Below are 16,381 nucleotides of genomic sequence, written 5' to 3' on the forward strand. Positions count from 1 at the left end.
TGATATCTTCCCCTGTACTGTTTTTTATGTAAGTCTTATTATCAGGAATACTAGTTTGGGGGAAGGGGCTGGGTGTGGAAATCTCCTGATCTTAATGCATCTTTTATTTGGAGGTTCAAAGGCTTTAGGAAAACCTAAAGCCTGCAGTGGGAAGGATGCAGAGAGATTAATCATTTTTAAAAAACCAATACAAGGGTTAGAGAAGTAGCTTGTGTTTAGAAGATAAATATTTGTATGCATTGTATATAGCTTGAAAAAAAAGATAGAAAGCAGAGGAATTTAAGACTTCTCTTTCTCCAGAATGTATACTTTTCAGTGTGGGTGTACCATGATGAATAATGCTTGTTAGCTGTTTTAATCCAAGTTTGCAAAAAAAATGTTGCTTCAAGGATAACTACTGAGTTTTATATTAGTCTTTATATTCCATCTCCTGTGGAAACAAAGACTATAAAATTGATCTAATTGTTTTATTCTAGTTTTGGTTGTATTATAATTATTAGGTAATCGCTAATATGCTTTTGAAAAGTCATTCTGCTACTATGAGATAATTTGATTTCGTAGAGATATAATGACATGTGATAGGTGTTGCTGGATAACAACCTCTGTCTTCTTTGCAGGGAAAGCTTTGGATGTGTTCTATGAAGCCAGCTCAAGATTTCCAAATCTGCCCATATCTACTTGAAGTGCCAATGCTAACAATTCATCAAACAGATGAAAAGCCATGTTAAAACTACAGTACATTTTCTTAGTGTCTAGAGCTCTTTAATTTAATGAACATCATCAGAAGAGGCATAGCATCATCAAGGATTTTATATGATAATTCAGATAGAGTGAAAAGAGAAATGATAAGGTTAAAAAAGGGATACCTAATCATCTGTGCAATTGTTAGATTTTAAAAATTCTGCCAGCTTACTATCATTTACTCTCTTTACAAATAATAAAACATTCACAGCAGATATTTTTCTGGGATTATCATATCTGTAATATGCTAAAAACAAAAAAAATCTAAGAACAGAGATTGTCAATCAAGAGACACCATGCTTTCTCCCAGATAGCAATCACAATTATAAATAATTTCTAATGCTGATATACAGCATAGAGTTAGATTAATCAGGCTTTATGAGCTGTACATATGATGAATATCTAATCAATGTATTGCCCACTTGGTATACCAGAGAGAATACAAAACAATGAAGCTCCTGGAAGAAATTTTACTTAAACACAATAAAAATCACTGTTAAGAGAAGTCTTTGACACTGCCCTCATAAGATACTCATGGCAAGCTGTTGCTGGATGAAGAGATACTGACATGGGCTGAATGGTCAGGCTCAGGCTGTGGTGACCACGGGAAGGGAGTCTAATCTGAGGCCTAGGTATCAGTACAGGGCCCCAGTACTACTGACATCTTAATTAATGAACAGGATAATGGAGTGTACAGGATAATCAGAGTGTACTCTCATTGTGTTTTCCTGTAGTCTGAAAGCCAGCAGAATGAATGATTTACCAGGCGGTTGTGCTGCCATTCAGGTGTACTGGAAGATTGGAGAAATAGTCCAACAGGGATTGTATGCTGTTCTATGAAGGGAAACACCAAATCCCTCATCTAGGGAGGAATAACTCTATGCAGTTGTACAGTCTGGGGTCTGACCAGCTGGAAAGGAACTTTGCAGAAAAGGACCTGGGGACAGACAACAAGCTGACCATGGCCCAGCAATGCATTCTTGCAACTGAGAAGACCAACAACAACCTAAATTGCATTAGAAAGCTAATGCCTGGCAGATCATGTAAGGTGATCCTTCCCCTCTTCTGAGCACTGAGCACACATCTGGAGTGCTGGGTCCAGTGCTGGCTGGGGTCAGCAGCACAAAAAAAACTCCAATATGCATAGTGGAGCAAGTTCAGGAAAGAACCACAGAGCTAAATAAGAAGAGGCTCAGGGATCTGGGATTGTTCAGTATGGAGATGAGAAGGCTCAGGGGGATCATGTCAACAAGGATAAATACCCAAGGGGACACTTAGAAGAATATCTTATCATTCACACTCAGGATGACAGGCAATGGGCAAAGATTGATATTAAAAAAAAAAATTAATAGAAGAAAAGTACTTTGAATGTCCAACAGTGTAATAGCCAGAGAAACTGTGAAGTCTTGATCCCTGAAAAAAATGAAAATCTGACTGGAAATGCTCTTAATGAGCATGCTCTGCCTGGCCTTGCTTTGAGCAGAAAGCTTGGAATAGACAACTTACAGAGGTATTTTCCAACCTATGTACCATTTCTGTCCAGCATTCCTATCCTCTGGACTGAATTTTATACATGTCACACTGGAAAAACAAAACTAAATATTTTGTTTTCTTATTTAAAAATAAATCTGTTTTATATATCTGATTGTCCATACTGAAAGTGGTTTAGATGGATGGAAACCACTTTTTGGTTTTGGATGGAAACCAACTTCAATGTGAGACAACAAAGTATTTTCAGTGTAAATAAGAGAATTTGCATGCTTGGTTACTTTAACAGGAATGTATGGTATAAGAGGGGAAATTATCCTCCTCTGCATAGTGGAATGGTGATCACATTTAGATTACTTCATGCTTTTGGGTCAGACCATTTGAAGATGGATATGGAGAAGAAGTAAGGAATGCTGTGGAAAATGGTGAAGGCATACTTCATGGCCTTTGAAGAGAGATTGAAAGTGGCAAAATTTTGGTCTTGTGATGAGAAGGGTAAAAGGTAATCTAAATGTTCTTCACGACTGTTTTAATGCCAGCTTACAAAGATGACAGAGCCAGCTCTTCTTGGTAGCACCAGGTGAAATGGCTGGAGTTATTTTATCTTAAATTCTTTTATCAAAACTTGGGACATCAAAAATGTGAGAAAAAGTGCAAGATTCTGCCAGAAGAATCTACATATAAGTATTTGTGGGCTGAATATTATAGTACGTGCAAGTAATTTAAGTTAAAATATTCAGATTTGGTCTTTAGAGAACTAAGAGTTCATTCCCTACATTTTCTAACACCATAAACTTACACACTACATATTCATGAAAGGAAGACAATGGAAGTGAGATGAAACTACAGAAAAACTTGCATCAAGAACCAACATATGCATTTTTACTTTTGCTGCAATGAAAATCTTGTTCTCAGAGATTGTAATCAGAGATTACACTAGAAATTCTAAGAAAAATATCTATTTTCAGAAATTTTATAACGAATGTCTGCCAAGAGGAAGATTCAGAAAGAATTTTTGGACAATGAACGGCTGCTTCAGTTTGCAGTTGGAGATTTTATTTGACATGAGGACACAGACCACATGAATTTCATGGAGAGCAATTACATGGACAATGATAGGAAATTGGAATTTGGACAACTTCTAAGATACACCAAACAATTGTTGAACAAAGTTTTCTGAAATTTATTAGAAATCAAATCCTTGAATTATGTAAACGTGAAATTACTGTATGGATTGTTCTGTACATATCCATGTGGACGTCTCTTCTGCTGACTGAAGACTCTTGACCGCAGCAGACTGATCCTGCCGTGGGCAAAATAAAAATGATGTTTCTTTGTTCTTTGCTGTTACTACCTCAGCCAGTCTGATATAAGGCAGTAGGTCACCAGTCACAGCCTGTATTACTGCAGTCAGTGAAGACAATACCTGACATCACTGAACAAGCTTCACTGAGCTCACTGTGCAGTGCATACAATTTTGAGGTGAAGGAGATACTTCTTAACGCAACCTCAGCTGTCTTATAATGAGATAAACCACACAGAACAGCTAGTCAGGAGGCCCAATGATGTTCCTGGAGAGAAGACTCTTCATTTCAAACCTGGACTATGAATGAACACCCACTAGAACAATAATATTATTTAATACTTCTCTGCATGGAGTTTCTGCTCAAGACAAAGGGCTCTTATTTAGATTCTGAATTACCTTATTTTAAATTGTGTCTGCATATTTTCAAATCTCACTGGGGCATATATATCAAAACAACCTCATCATGGATTGTTAGATCATGTGGACTTTGTTTGGACCAGGCTTATTCTTTGTGTTTTTCAAATAACACTACACAGTCCTTTCATAGTACTAAGACAAATGTGACATTTAGAAATTGTGACTGTATTTTGCCAGAAGGTGTATAAATGCAGAATTTTTTTCAAAAACTCTGTAATATTAAATAACTGTGACTGAGCTAAGTGAGCAATTAACATAAGAATTACCACCCACAGTATCAAGCATCATTCCATCCTAAGAGTCACCTAACATTTATCATTGTATCATTTTAAAGTACAATATTCTTTATGCTGTTAAGGTGATACTGTCTCATGTTTATAATACATAAATGGAGTATGTATTATATTGAAGTAACTATCTAGTACAATTCAGAGATGAGTAGGAGAGATCTCTGTTTAAGTGCATACATTTATTGTATTTTAATCACGACATTTATTGTATTTTAATCACCACTTGGGCTTGCTCACTGCAAAGGAGAGTTCATCACGTGCTTGGAAAAGTTCAAAGAGTGAATATTGGTTTCATCTATATTTGAACTGCAGGAATGGTATAGGAAGCAACAAAAATATTGTAGGGCTACAGATAAAGCAAGTAAAAAGAAATGTGAAAGAAGGAAATAGAAAAGAGGTTGGGGGAGAGAAAGGTAGTAACAGAGACATAGATAATATCACCACTCCATGGATCCCAATGGCATCCTGTTAATCCTCTCCGTCTGGTCTTCTCAGAGTTGAGGGTCCCCTGGAAAACATAAGAGTTCAATGGATTAATATACACTTGGGCCAGGTAGGAATTCTCAGGTACATTCCCATGGGGAGAACTGAGTTGGAAGCGTTATGTCACTTGGTATCACAGGGCATGTGCTGTGCTCTGCTGCAGGGCCTCAGCAACGAGTCTGGGGAGCGCTTTGGGGCTCTTTGATGGATGAGGACACCCCCTCAGCTGCCCTCATGTCAATGTCCCGTGGTGTGGCCTTCCTGGCTGGGGGCTTTGCAATTGGGCCAGTTTGTGTCAGGGAGGGTGGATGTTCACTCCCTCTGACCAGAGATTACGCCACACCACCAAAACTCTCCTCCTCCCCCTTTCATTGTGGGGCGAGTGTGTGCAAGCCTGGCTTCAGCAGATGAGTTTGTGGGCTGTGGCCTCCCTCACCTTTAACCATGCCAGAGCTGATTTTCAGGACAGCTGCTGGGTTTGGTTTTCTTGAATATATATTCCTCTCTCTCAGCCTCATTTACTTCTCCCCAGTCTTGAGATAATTGGACAATAGTGTCACCTTCTCTTATCTCAAGTTCTCTTAGGCAGCTTAACTCATGGTCCAAAGTTCCAGTATTCAGGGAGGAGTGGGTTTTGGTGGCTGCAGCTGATTTATACAGTTTTGCCATAATGGGCAAAAAGTCCTTCATAACAATATTTAAGCCATTAGCCATAAAATTTCAGTCTCTGACAAAGGGTCCAGTAAATACATGTTTAAACAGGAGGAGCTTAATGCAGAGGACTGATGCAATTCAAAAGATGAGACCTTATGAAACAGTTTGTTTCATATCACACTGCTACTCTGCCTTGTTGATATCTGGGTTCTTGTTTTAGGACCTGAGTGAAAAACAGTCATTCAAGATTATTCATCTGAGTTCTCTCAGCCAGACTTAAAACTCTATTACCTTGTCTTTCTCCCCCATTTCTGGACTTATCTTCCCTTGGAAAATTTATGAAAATATAGCTTAATTATAGAGTTGATTTTTTAACAGCAGGTAAAGTTGCCATGCTAAAATACCTGACCTTAACTAACATCTTTGTTCACATTTATTTTCAAAAATTTCCTCTCGAAACTAAAATGTATGTATTTCAAGTGGTTATACTGTACTGCTTCTGTTCTTCTTTTAATGAAGTTAGTTACAGTGCTGATCAATTTATTACCCTAACCCCTGCCTCACACCATCTGATCACACAGGCAGCTGAAATTATTTGGCTTAAGCTTCCAATGGAGTAAGTAAAACTCTTAATTTCCTTTTCAGGGACACTACCATGTTCCACTATATTAACAATTTTATGTAACCATGAGGAAAATAAAAAAGTAAAGCAAATGTGAATTTAGGCAGCAGCAAAGAACTAGCAAAACAACTGCCTCTACCTACACTACCCAATAATTTTTAAATTTTGAGTTTTCTTCCTAGAAGTTTCTAGATGTTTAGGCCAATCTGAATTGAAGTTTGGCTGGATAGTGACTTGCTGAAAGAAAGGAGAATAGTTACACATTAAAAAAAAAAATGTTTGAAGTCCAGAGTAAAGGACAGGTGAACCTGTAAGAAGTGCTAAACTTTGAAACATAGGTAATCACAGACTATAGCATCAGTACCATGGAAATTGGGAGTGACTATAACAGTTTCACTAGAGTTCATCACTTGTACAAGACTGGAAGCTGACAGAAATTAATGTGATCAAAACATACGATGATGACCCCCAGTGTTTCCATGCTGAAATACTTCCAGGTAAATATTTCTTGCTAATCTGATCGAGTTCGGACCTGTAACATTACTACACCATCTTTTATGCTCATTTATGGGCAGCTTGATACAACTATTTCCAATTTGCATGGGAGTCATTTTGGGCTACAGTAGTAATAACGTTTCTGTAATACCTAGAGGTCAATATTTTAGGAATGTATTCTCCTAATAATCATAGTGCTTGTAAAATAAGCTCTTGCTTAAAATAGTTCATAATCCAAAACAAGTAAGGGGAGGAAACAAACAATGGACTGAGGAGTTACCTACTGTCATACAGTTTGTAAGAATAAGATGAAAAATAATTGCTTGGACATGAAAATATTCTTACCATCCTTTTTACTTAATGAATGGAAGAGAAGTCACTATTCAGAAGGAGTTTGTTGGAGGTTTTTTTGTTGTTTTTTTTCAGTTTTTTTCGTTGGTTGGTTGGTTTGGTTTGGTTTTTTTGTTTTTGTTTTTGTGGATTTTTGGGGGTTTTTTTTGTTTTTTTTTTTTTTTTTTTTTTTTTTTTTTTTTTTATGATGGCCATGTCTCATTGGGGTTTCATTTCAGATTTTGGAGATCCTGATAAGCCCTGGGTTGAGGCATTGTCAGCATAAGGTTCCGGGAGCCATTAGGTAATTCGAGTTTCGTGTGGGTTCAGCTTTGGATGGGCTGGAATTGCTTTTATTTCTTTCATTTAGTGCAAACAATCTTGGTTTATTGCACATGATTATATAGAATATGATGGATGAGGTTAATGTGATGACAGTTTTTTGTATAATCCAAAGTAAAAGAAAGAGGGGAAGAGGAGAGAGAAAAAGAATGCTTGAGTTTCCTTTCTTTTATTCTTTCTAGGATAAAAAAATTGGCCATATATTAACAATCATTATAACAGTATCAGCAATCATCAGAAAAAGGAGAAACAGATAAAAATTAGCTCACTAAAAAGACTGTAATGGTCAAGGAAATCCCACAGTTTTGGCATACAGCTTTAGTTACTCATATTCAGTGTACAGGGAAAATGGATGAACTATGGGATCAAAACCTGTTGTAGTTAATTGATTGTGGGCATATTCAACATGTTCATTAAAGCAAGGAGCTTATTTGGCAAATTATCTCTTAGTCTATTATTTAAACCCACACAATTCAGACATTCGAGAATTTTGATGGCATAAAGTGCTGACATCATAATGTGTTTTATAGAGTACATTTCAGAATTTCTGTATTTTTGAATGCTATTTAACTGTGTCCTTTTGTTTTTAAACTATGTTTTTAAAAAATCCCAGTTTTCTCAAAAAAACAATAAAAAACAAAGAAAAAAAGAATAATTAACTGTAATGTTTGCAAAGGCTGTTGTATGCATGTCATGGTTTATTGACAAAATTTAGGCAAACATCCAAGTTGTATGAATTTTTGTTTACAATAACAGAACAACCAAAAAAAATCCAAACAAACAAAAAAAAAAACCCCAAAACCACCACCAACAACAAAAAAAGCACCAAAAAACCCACCCTAGTAGATGTTTTCCTATTTCAATGTGACTTTCTGAGATTGCTCAGGAAATCATTGCTCCTTACAGAGAGGCCTCAGTCTCCTTACCCATACTTTCCCTTACAAAATACTTCACCTTACATAAATAGAGAAATTATTTCTATTTCAGCTAACTTACACGAACTGAAAAGCCTCTCATTTACCTTTCAAATCTCCTGGATAATTGGTATCCCCAGCTGCTTGCTTCTGGTTTTCCTGCAGTGACTCCAGAGGAAGGGGTCAGCAGCTCTCTTGAAGTATGTGTTTTTAAATACTTTTTTTCTGACTCACAGTAATGAGTAAGACTAATTTAAGACAGAGCAGACTATATTTTTCTGCTTTATTTAGACAAACTGGATAGCTCTCTTTTTTTCTGTCTAAGAAGATAAAAATATATATGTCTGATTCCATAATGCCTTGAACATATGAGTTGCATGTAACTTATGACATTCAATAATATGTTTTCATGTATAAGAACCACTGGGTAAAATTTCACAAAATCAAGAAACAACATGCTTTTCTATGTGTGGAAACCTTAGGTATGCATCAAAAAATCTTCACAGACACATATGGAGAAGCTCAAATGAAAATGTCCATTGGCTTTCCCTGCAATAGTTTGACTCAAATCTCTGGGACAGAAGTCTCTATAATTATGTTTATGGGCTATTATTATTGGAGTTGCAGCATGAAATTGTGAAAGAGCTTCCAAAATTATTAACAGTATAGTTGTAATTGTAGGTATTTGAATTTTAAATATACTTATTTTTCTAAATCATTGGCTTTAATAGGGCAAGACTGGAACACTTAATTGTAGTAAATGGAGGAAGTCCCTGTCACGTTTGCAAAAAAGTCACTTAACCCAAGCAGACAGCAGCTGTTTCCCCAGCAGCTGGGCACAAACATTTCTATACCATCAATTCTTATGCTTGTAGGAGCTGACCACTGGTTGGTGATGCTCACCCCTCAGCTCCAAAAAGCTATTGGTGCAAATCTGTCACCAAAACAATAATAATAGCTTCAGTTCTGAAAACAATCACAGATTCTTCCTTTGGACTAAAATTCAAACTTCATGTATGGAAAGCCAAGGTCCAAAATAATGGTAGAGGGATTGTCATATTTTTATCAATACAATTTTTCTTTATTTGCCTAAAGCAAATGTCAATAAGAAAAGGGTGCATTGGGATTCCTGTGTAAGGTGGATACATTAATATATAGATGTGTGAATATCACATAAATATTGGTACATAAGTGCTGGGGTTTTTTTTTAGTGATAGATATCTTACATCAATTTAGGTTAAAGTAAACCAGTATAAAGCTTTTTATCATTGATACTTGTGCTTGATTGTGATAATATATCAGCATACCGGAGCTTGTCAAGCATACAGAGAGTTTCAAAACTCATTTTTAAAAGCTGGGAAAAAATCCCAAACCATAAATAGAAAAGGAAATGCAATAAATATTAGCTGAGGATTTTTTTTTTCCATTGTCTGCGATCATGAGTAAGCAACCTTTTTTTTTTCTAGAAGTCCAGAGAGTTTTCGTGTTTAGCACTGCTGGAAGAGAAAGTACACTGCAGCAAAAAAGAAAAAATCCCAAACCACAGAATAACAGAAACAGAGAATCACAGAATGAGTAAGATTGGAAGGAACAGTGAAAGAGTCATCTGGTCCAACCTCTCTGCTCCAGCAAGGTCATCTCACTACCCATGGCGCAGACTTGCATCCATTCAGTTCTTGAGTATCTCTAGTGAGGGAGATACTACTGCCTCTCTGGGCGATCTGTTCCTGTACTTGGTCACTAAGTTCTTCCTCATATTCAGATGGAGTTTCTTGCACATCAGTTTTTGCCTGCTGCCTCACTCTTAACACCCACTTTTTAGACATCGATGCTGTTCAACCAGTTCTCAATCTACTCCCTGTCCACTAATTCAGTTCACACTTCCTGAGTTTGCCTATGAGGACATTATGAGACACAGATCCAAAGAAAAATAAAAAAGACAAAGTGCAGTAGTAGTAGTCTTATAACCAATAAGCAACAATGTAATTTTCATTCTGAGTTCACTGAGCTTGTATATGTCTTGTTTTACTCTGAAAGAGAGTATTTACTGAGAGCAATGCAGTTACTTGTGTAAGTTGCTTTAACTCCTACCAAAAGTGCATTTTATTGAAGTGCTAATCTCTTCTTACTGATGAACTAGACTACATGCTATCATAATTAAATATTTTAAAACCTGCAAATTGATTTCTATGGAAAGGTGGGCAGGAGGGTAAGAAGGCAGGAAAGAAAGAAGTCAGGAAGAGAAGGATCAAGTAAGGCAGGTCACAATGAAAGAACAATCCTTCAGGAAAACAAATGCAAGCAACTAAAGGCCAGTAAAGCTGTTAGTTACCTACAGTGACCACCTTGTCATTTTCTCTTAGAGAAAGGAAATAATTTTTATGATGATGCCAGTTCTAATAAGCATTTTATATATGGACATAAAAAAAGTAAGTGACATTCAACTCTTAGTGTCCTAATGTAAATCTCAGCCTAAACTCCTAACCATCACAGTATTCTCTGTATATTGAAAACAAAACCAAAACCAACAAAAAAAGCCTCTCCGAAGCAACAACAAACACATCAACCCTCTCCCAACAAAACAAAACAAAACAAAACAAAACAAAACAAAACAAAAAACAAAAGAAATAAAACAAAACCCAAAAACTTCACAGAGTTTGAGCTCAGAAATTCTTTATCAGTGTCAAAGTAAAGAGTAAATGTTTCTAAGGAGAGCTTGAAATACTCAAGATAAGGCACTGATTAGTTATCAGATGGAGTCAAGATAGTTCATACTTGTTCCACCTTACTTTAAGTGCTTTAATGAGTTGTTTAAGAATTTAGATCTCTTCCTTTAGATTCCCTCAAAATAGAAAAAAAATTCCCCCACCTCAGAAATTACTTAAGTCTTATTCCCACTGTCTCCTATTTCTGTCTCTATTTCCTGACTGCAGGGCAAGGCTAACTAGACAGATTGAAAAGAAAAAATGGATTGTGTGGAAAACTTTGCCTTGTGATCAAGGGATGTACAGCACCTCTTGCATGATGATGCTGAGAGGCATCAGTATTCTTTCTTAGAAGAAAATAGACCCCTCTGTAACAGATCCAGAAAATCAGTTAACAAATTAATAATGTTTAATTCAGCAATTTTTCCCCTAGCTTTCTGTCATTTACTAATATAGTTTAACTGCACTCTAGATTCAATTTATACTCTGAGGGACAACTCCTCAGATTGAGGTAAGTTCTGTTGCAGAAAAAAGTTAGTAGTACTCATGGGGCTAACTAAGAAATGAAGGGAGAGCATACATCTAAAAGACATCAGGGGAACTTTACTCAGAAACAAAGAACACTATCTATCTAAAGAAGAATCCTAAAAGAATTGTGCAGAGATGTGGAATATGTGGTGGATGGAGTAGTAAAAGATTTATGAAATTATCCTTAAAGTCACTTACCCTTATTATTTCTGATTTTAACTTGAAGTTCTATGAGTAACAGCTAAGCACTTTTCACTATTTAACTTTTCCCGCCTGTTGGCTTTAATTAAGGTTGTCCTTGTGGCAGACTCTTCAATCTGACAAATTTCAAAATACAGCTTTTAAGCAAGGGAACTTTTCTTGTAAGAGAACAGATTTTCCTGATATTACGTATTTCATATAATGGTCAAGAATAATAATATTTATCTCTTAACAAGATATTTGTATACAAGTTAATTCAGGAAAACTGAGATGGTGTGGAGAAATTAACTAAGAAGAAATAGAAACAAAAGATGTCTTTTTTTTACTTGATACTTATTATGGTACTAATCTTTTAATTGGCTCTGAAAATATCTGAGAGATCACATTACTTTTGGCTAATGTTGGGGTAATTCAAGAAGAATGGGGATAATATCTTTTTGCTAAGGCAGAACTTAAACACTAAGAGAAAAAACACTAGCTTGCCCATGATAAAGAATGTCAGTAATGCAATTAATAAGTCAGTTTTCAGAACCAAGAACATCACAGCAATATTAGGCATCCCCTATCACAACATTCAAAATGACACAGTAAGTTAAAAACACAAGGCAATTTTACCTATCACATAGCATTTCTTGTTATCTTAAGAACCTTAATACATTCTGACAGTCTGTCATCAAGCAATCCACTTTCAAGATAGCTTTTCCGGCTTAAGCTTTCACAGCAGCAGAGTCCTATCTAAGGAACACCCACTGCACTAAAATCATTATTCTTCCTCTTAATATATTCCAGTGATTACTACTGAGAAAAGTAGCTACACTTTTTCACTTTATTAAACCATAATTAAACCATAATATATTGCTTGTATGTTGAAAAAATTGTTTAAGAATAATCTGCTTCATCACGCTTTTCTTTACATTATATTCACATCAGAAAAGCAAGATGTGCGTCAAAAACTTAGCTTTCAGATATTCTTCATTGTGCTTAAAAATTAATGTAATGAAGAGCTAACTAGAATGTGTTTGGTATGCTTTTATTTTTCTGCTTTTCACACTACTGTTCAAAAGCCTTCAGTTTCTGTCTTCTGCTTGTGTGTGCACTATGATTTAAGCAATCTCTCTGGAGTTACCTGCAGATTAAGAGACCTAATTTTTAATTCCTACTTGTGGGCTGTGTCAAAATTCCCAGGACAGGTAAAATTGCATTGAAGACAGTAAGGGAAATCTGCACACCTACTCCTCTCACTGTAGGTACAGACATGGAGTCAGCTAATTCCATTAGGCCTTGCACAGGCAATAAGTGCTATTTCAGGTAATTTATGATGTCTGGGACATCTTCAGGGTCTTGCAGGTCTGACAGAGGACCTATAAAAGACCTGCCTGTGGTAGATAGAAATCAGATGGGAATCTCTGTATCATATACAGCAGCAAGCCTGACCAATGTGCACAACTTGCACACTCATTTCATTTGAATTGAGTCTTCAAGTATCATGGCAGCAGAAATTTAGGGAAGTTAATATGTAGATAACTACACCTTGAAACCAAAGCTTTTGTATTCAAGTTGTATTTTATGCTAAATTTTAATTTTTAAATTTTGTATTCAAGTTATATTTAATATAACTAGTTATATTTAAATTAAATATTCCAAATATTTGTTCTCATTTTAGTTCTCGAAGGCTTGTCTCTTCTTTTCTAGTAACATCCTTTCCTTCATCAATTTGTTTTCCTAATTTTTAACTTTTCCATAATTTTTCATAATTTTTCTTTCCTAAAAATGTTCATCTTATCTCTTGTAGAGTTTAATATAGTTAATATAGTTAATAATAATAAAATATATTATTTTGTCTCTTTTTTTAATTACAGAAACATCTGTCTTGAAGAACAATTCCACTACAGTTGCCCTTGATTTCTCCCTTATTTCTTTTCTTTTTTTTTTTAAATTTGTATCCCAACATCCCAATGTACTCTAGGAACTATGTATATTGTTACTATGTCTGCACAGTTAAATATTAGTTAGTTTAACATGATAGGAAAAAGAACACATTTCATCCTTAAAGGAATTGCTTAGCAGCTCCAGACAGCCTCTACTTCTTAGTCATGCAGTGTGTTTCTGTCTTAAAATAACTACTTTTCGTTGTTGTTTTTTTTTTCCTGTCTAAGCTAAAGGAAATTAAATTACATGGCAAACCTTATGGGGTGGATAATAAAATACTGAAATTAAATTTTCGAGTGACGTATGAAGAGGTTTTGAATCTGTGAATCAGCTCTAGCTTTTCATAACAACATTTGCTCTGAGGCAAAGCTACCAAGATGAAATCTAGATTTTGTCAAAGTTTGCTTCTGGATTTAATCTTAGGAACTCAGCTCTGATTCTGGGGGTTTGTTTTAGGTGGAGCAGAAATCCACTTTTTTCTTCAAGGTGGAAGAGAACAGATGTGGGCAGTGCTGAAAGAAGCATCCAGACATGAACATCAGTGAAAGGAGCTATTGGCAAAAATGTGCATCAAGTGCTGCCCTTCTTCAGAAAAGACCCCTATTTTCATAAAAAAAACTCCAAAGCTTATGAGTATTTGTCCTATTCACTATTCAATTGAGCATTTCTTTTTAATTTTGATTTAATTTTCAGGCATTCATCTGGAGGCAATAAAATTGACCAACACACAGTAAATAACTGAATGTCATTTAGCTCTACCATTTGACAAATAAAAAAATTTGGAAAAGTACAGCTGCACTATGAGTTGCAATAAAACAAATCACATAAATATAAATTTTATTCATAATATCAAGCACTTTTGACAGCTTTGTATAAAGAAAAGGATATGTTATACTAAATACAATTTTTTTCTTCAAAATGTATATTACTTATGATCAGAATCAAGAAATTATAGACTTATATACATTGGGAGTGACATCTAGCCCATCTGGGAGGCGACCTAACCCACCTCTGCCCTCAGAGTAAGCTGCCTTCAACACTGGGTAGCAGCAAAGGATACAGATCACACAGCAAGGGCTTATATGGGCTTTACAAAATAAACCTGAAAACTTCTTTCTAATAACAAATTACTACATATAATTTAGCCCAAATACTTTACCATGACACAAGCAGCACACAAATCAATAAAGCTTAAGTTATAGTACTAATTAGTAGGATTTTTATATTTGACTACAGGAATTTTAAAGATGTGTAGGAATTAAGTATATGAATAGCATACAGAACTGGAAATGGTAAGTCCATCTCAACCTATATTCTGAGATTCTGCAAGCTTATTTCAAAGAAAAATAATTATTATGCTCAATATAAGAATTATATGGAAATTAAGATAAAATTTTTTATGCTATGGTGATTTTCCCTGTTTTCCCACCTTCAGAGAAAAATAAAAAAACAACAAAAAATACCACAAAAAAAAAAATCACAGGGTTTTTTTTTTGTTTTTGTTAGTTTATTTTAGAGCATGAAAATTAACTTTGAGTGGCACTCTCCATTTTCTCTTATCCACAAAAAAAAGAGAAAGTAGAAAAATCCATGGCCTACTACCAGAAACACAGGAAACAATAATTCTATTCAGATATATTTTAATTTTAGATACATATTATATCCATCTATGTATATTTAGCTGATTGAGTATCATAAAAGTTTATCTTTGGAAACATTAATATCCTTGGAAAAATAGTGGCAAATTCTACTTCCTTTGATATAAAGAGTCTTGGAGGTTCAGAGTGAGATGAATGGGGCAATTCATATATCTCAGAGGCTTTATTCTGGTTTTCTACTTGCCTCAGGCAAAAGACACTTCATTGGTTTACAGTGTCTTCATGTGCTTGAGGTTATATCCCTTAAAACCATAGAGGATAGAAATACAATATATATAGATATATAAACTTAGGATCATGGAAAACAATTTTTGAGGAGGGTTTAATTTCAGCATAATGGGAAACACAGCTTTATTTACACTAGAATATACAGGCATGCTTCTGAGGGATGTAAACTTAGAAATTGCTTTATAATTCTTCCAAAGAGTATAGAGGCATGACAAAAAAACCACTGAGTTATACTCAGCACTCAATTTTCGTCATCTTTTTTTTTGTTGTAAATCTATTTCAGCTTCTTTTACCCCATCTATTTCCCTTAATAACTGATTTTTTCTTTGATGTAAATGTTTATTTTTTAAGAATGTAAAATAAGAAAAAGGAATAATCAAATTGTGTAGAGAAAAAAATTACTGAAAAATTGAAAATGTCAGGCAAAAAGCATTTTTTTTTAAGGACTAAAGTACAGAAGCTGTCATTATGTGAGCATCTTCAACAAAACAGCCTGTGACTTGAAGGTAATATGCAATGAGTGTGATGCAGAGGTTGTTATGGTTTCAGGGGCTTCTGTGACTTTCACTGACTGTAAAATCCTACAACCAAATATGTCAGACCTGATCCTGGAGGTATAATTCAGTGAATTACATAGCTTCCCTATATAGTGCAAAAATGCATGTACCTTCATATTAAATGAAACACATTTTCCTCCTGTTGAAAGAAAGTTAATATTGCTGCCTATGTGCTTCCAAAAATTCAGAATAACTGTGCAAACATGAAAAAGATGTAAAAATATTCATTAATATACACATCTATGCAGTGTTATACAGTGGCCACAGGGTTTGGAAAGTTACCTAACTACTACTACCATAAATGCATTTGCTAAACAAAAGAAAAGTATTTTAAATCCTGTTTTAAAGTAATATTTCCAAAGTTAGAGACAGCATACATGATATTGATACTCAGTGGGAGTGGGGCACCTAACTGCCCTTTATGCTTTTGAGTCTCCCTTTTTTTCCTTACGGCTGTTTGAAGTAAACCAAAGTCAGAGCTAAGTTTCTTATT

This window comes from Ammospiza caudacuta, chromosome 2 (genome assembly GCF_027887145.1).
Source record: "Ammospiza caudacuta isolate bAmmCau1 chromosome 2, bAmmCau1.pri, whole genome shotgun sequence".
NCBI classification, from domain to species: Eukaryota; Metazoa; Chordata; class Aves; order Passeriformes; family Passerellidae; genus Ammospiza; species Ammospiza caudacuta.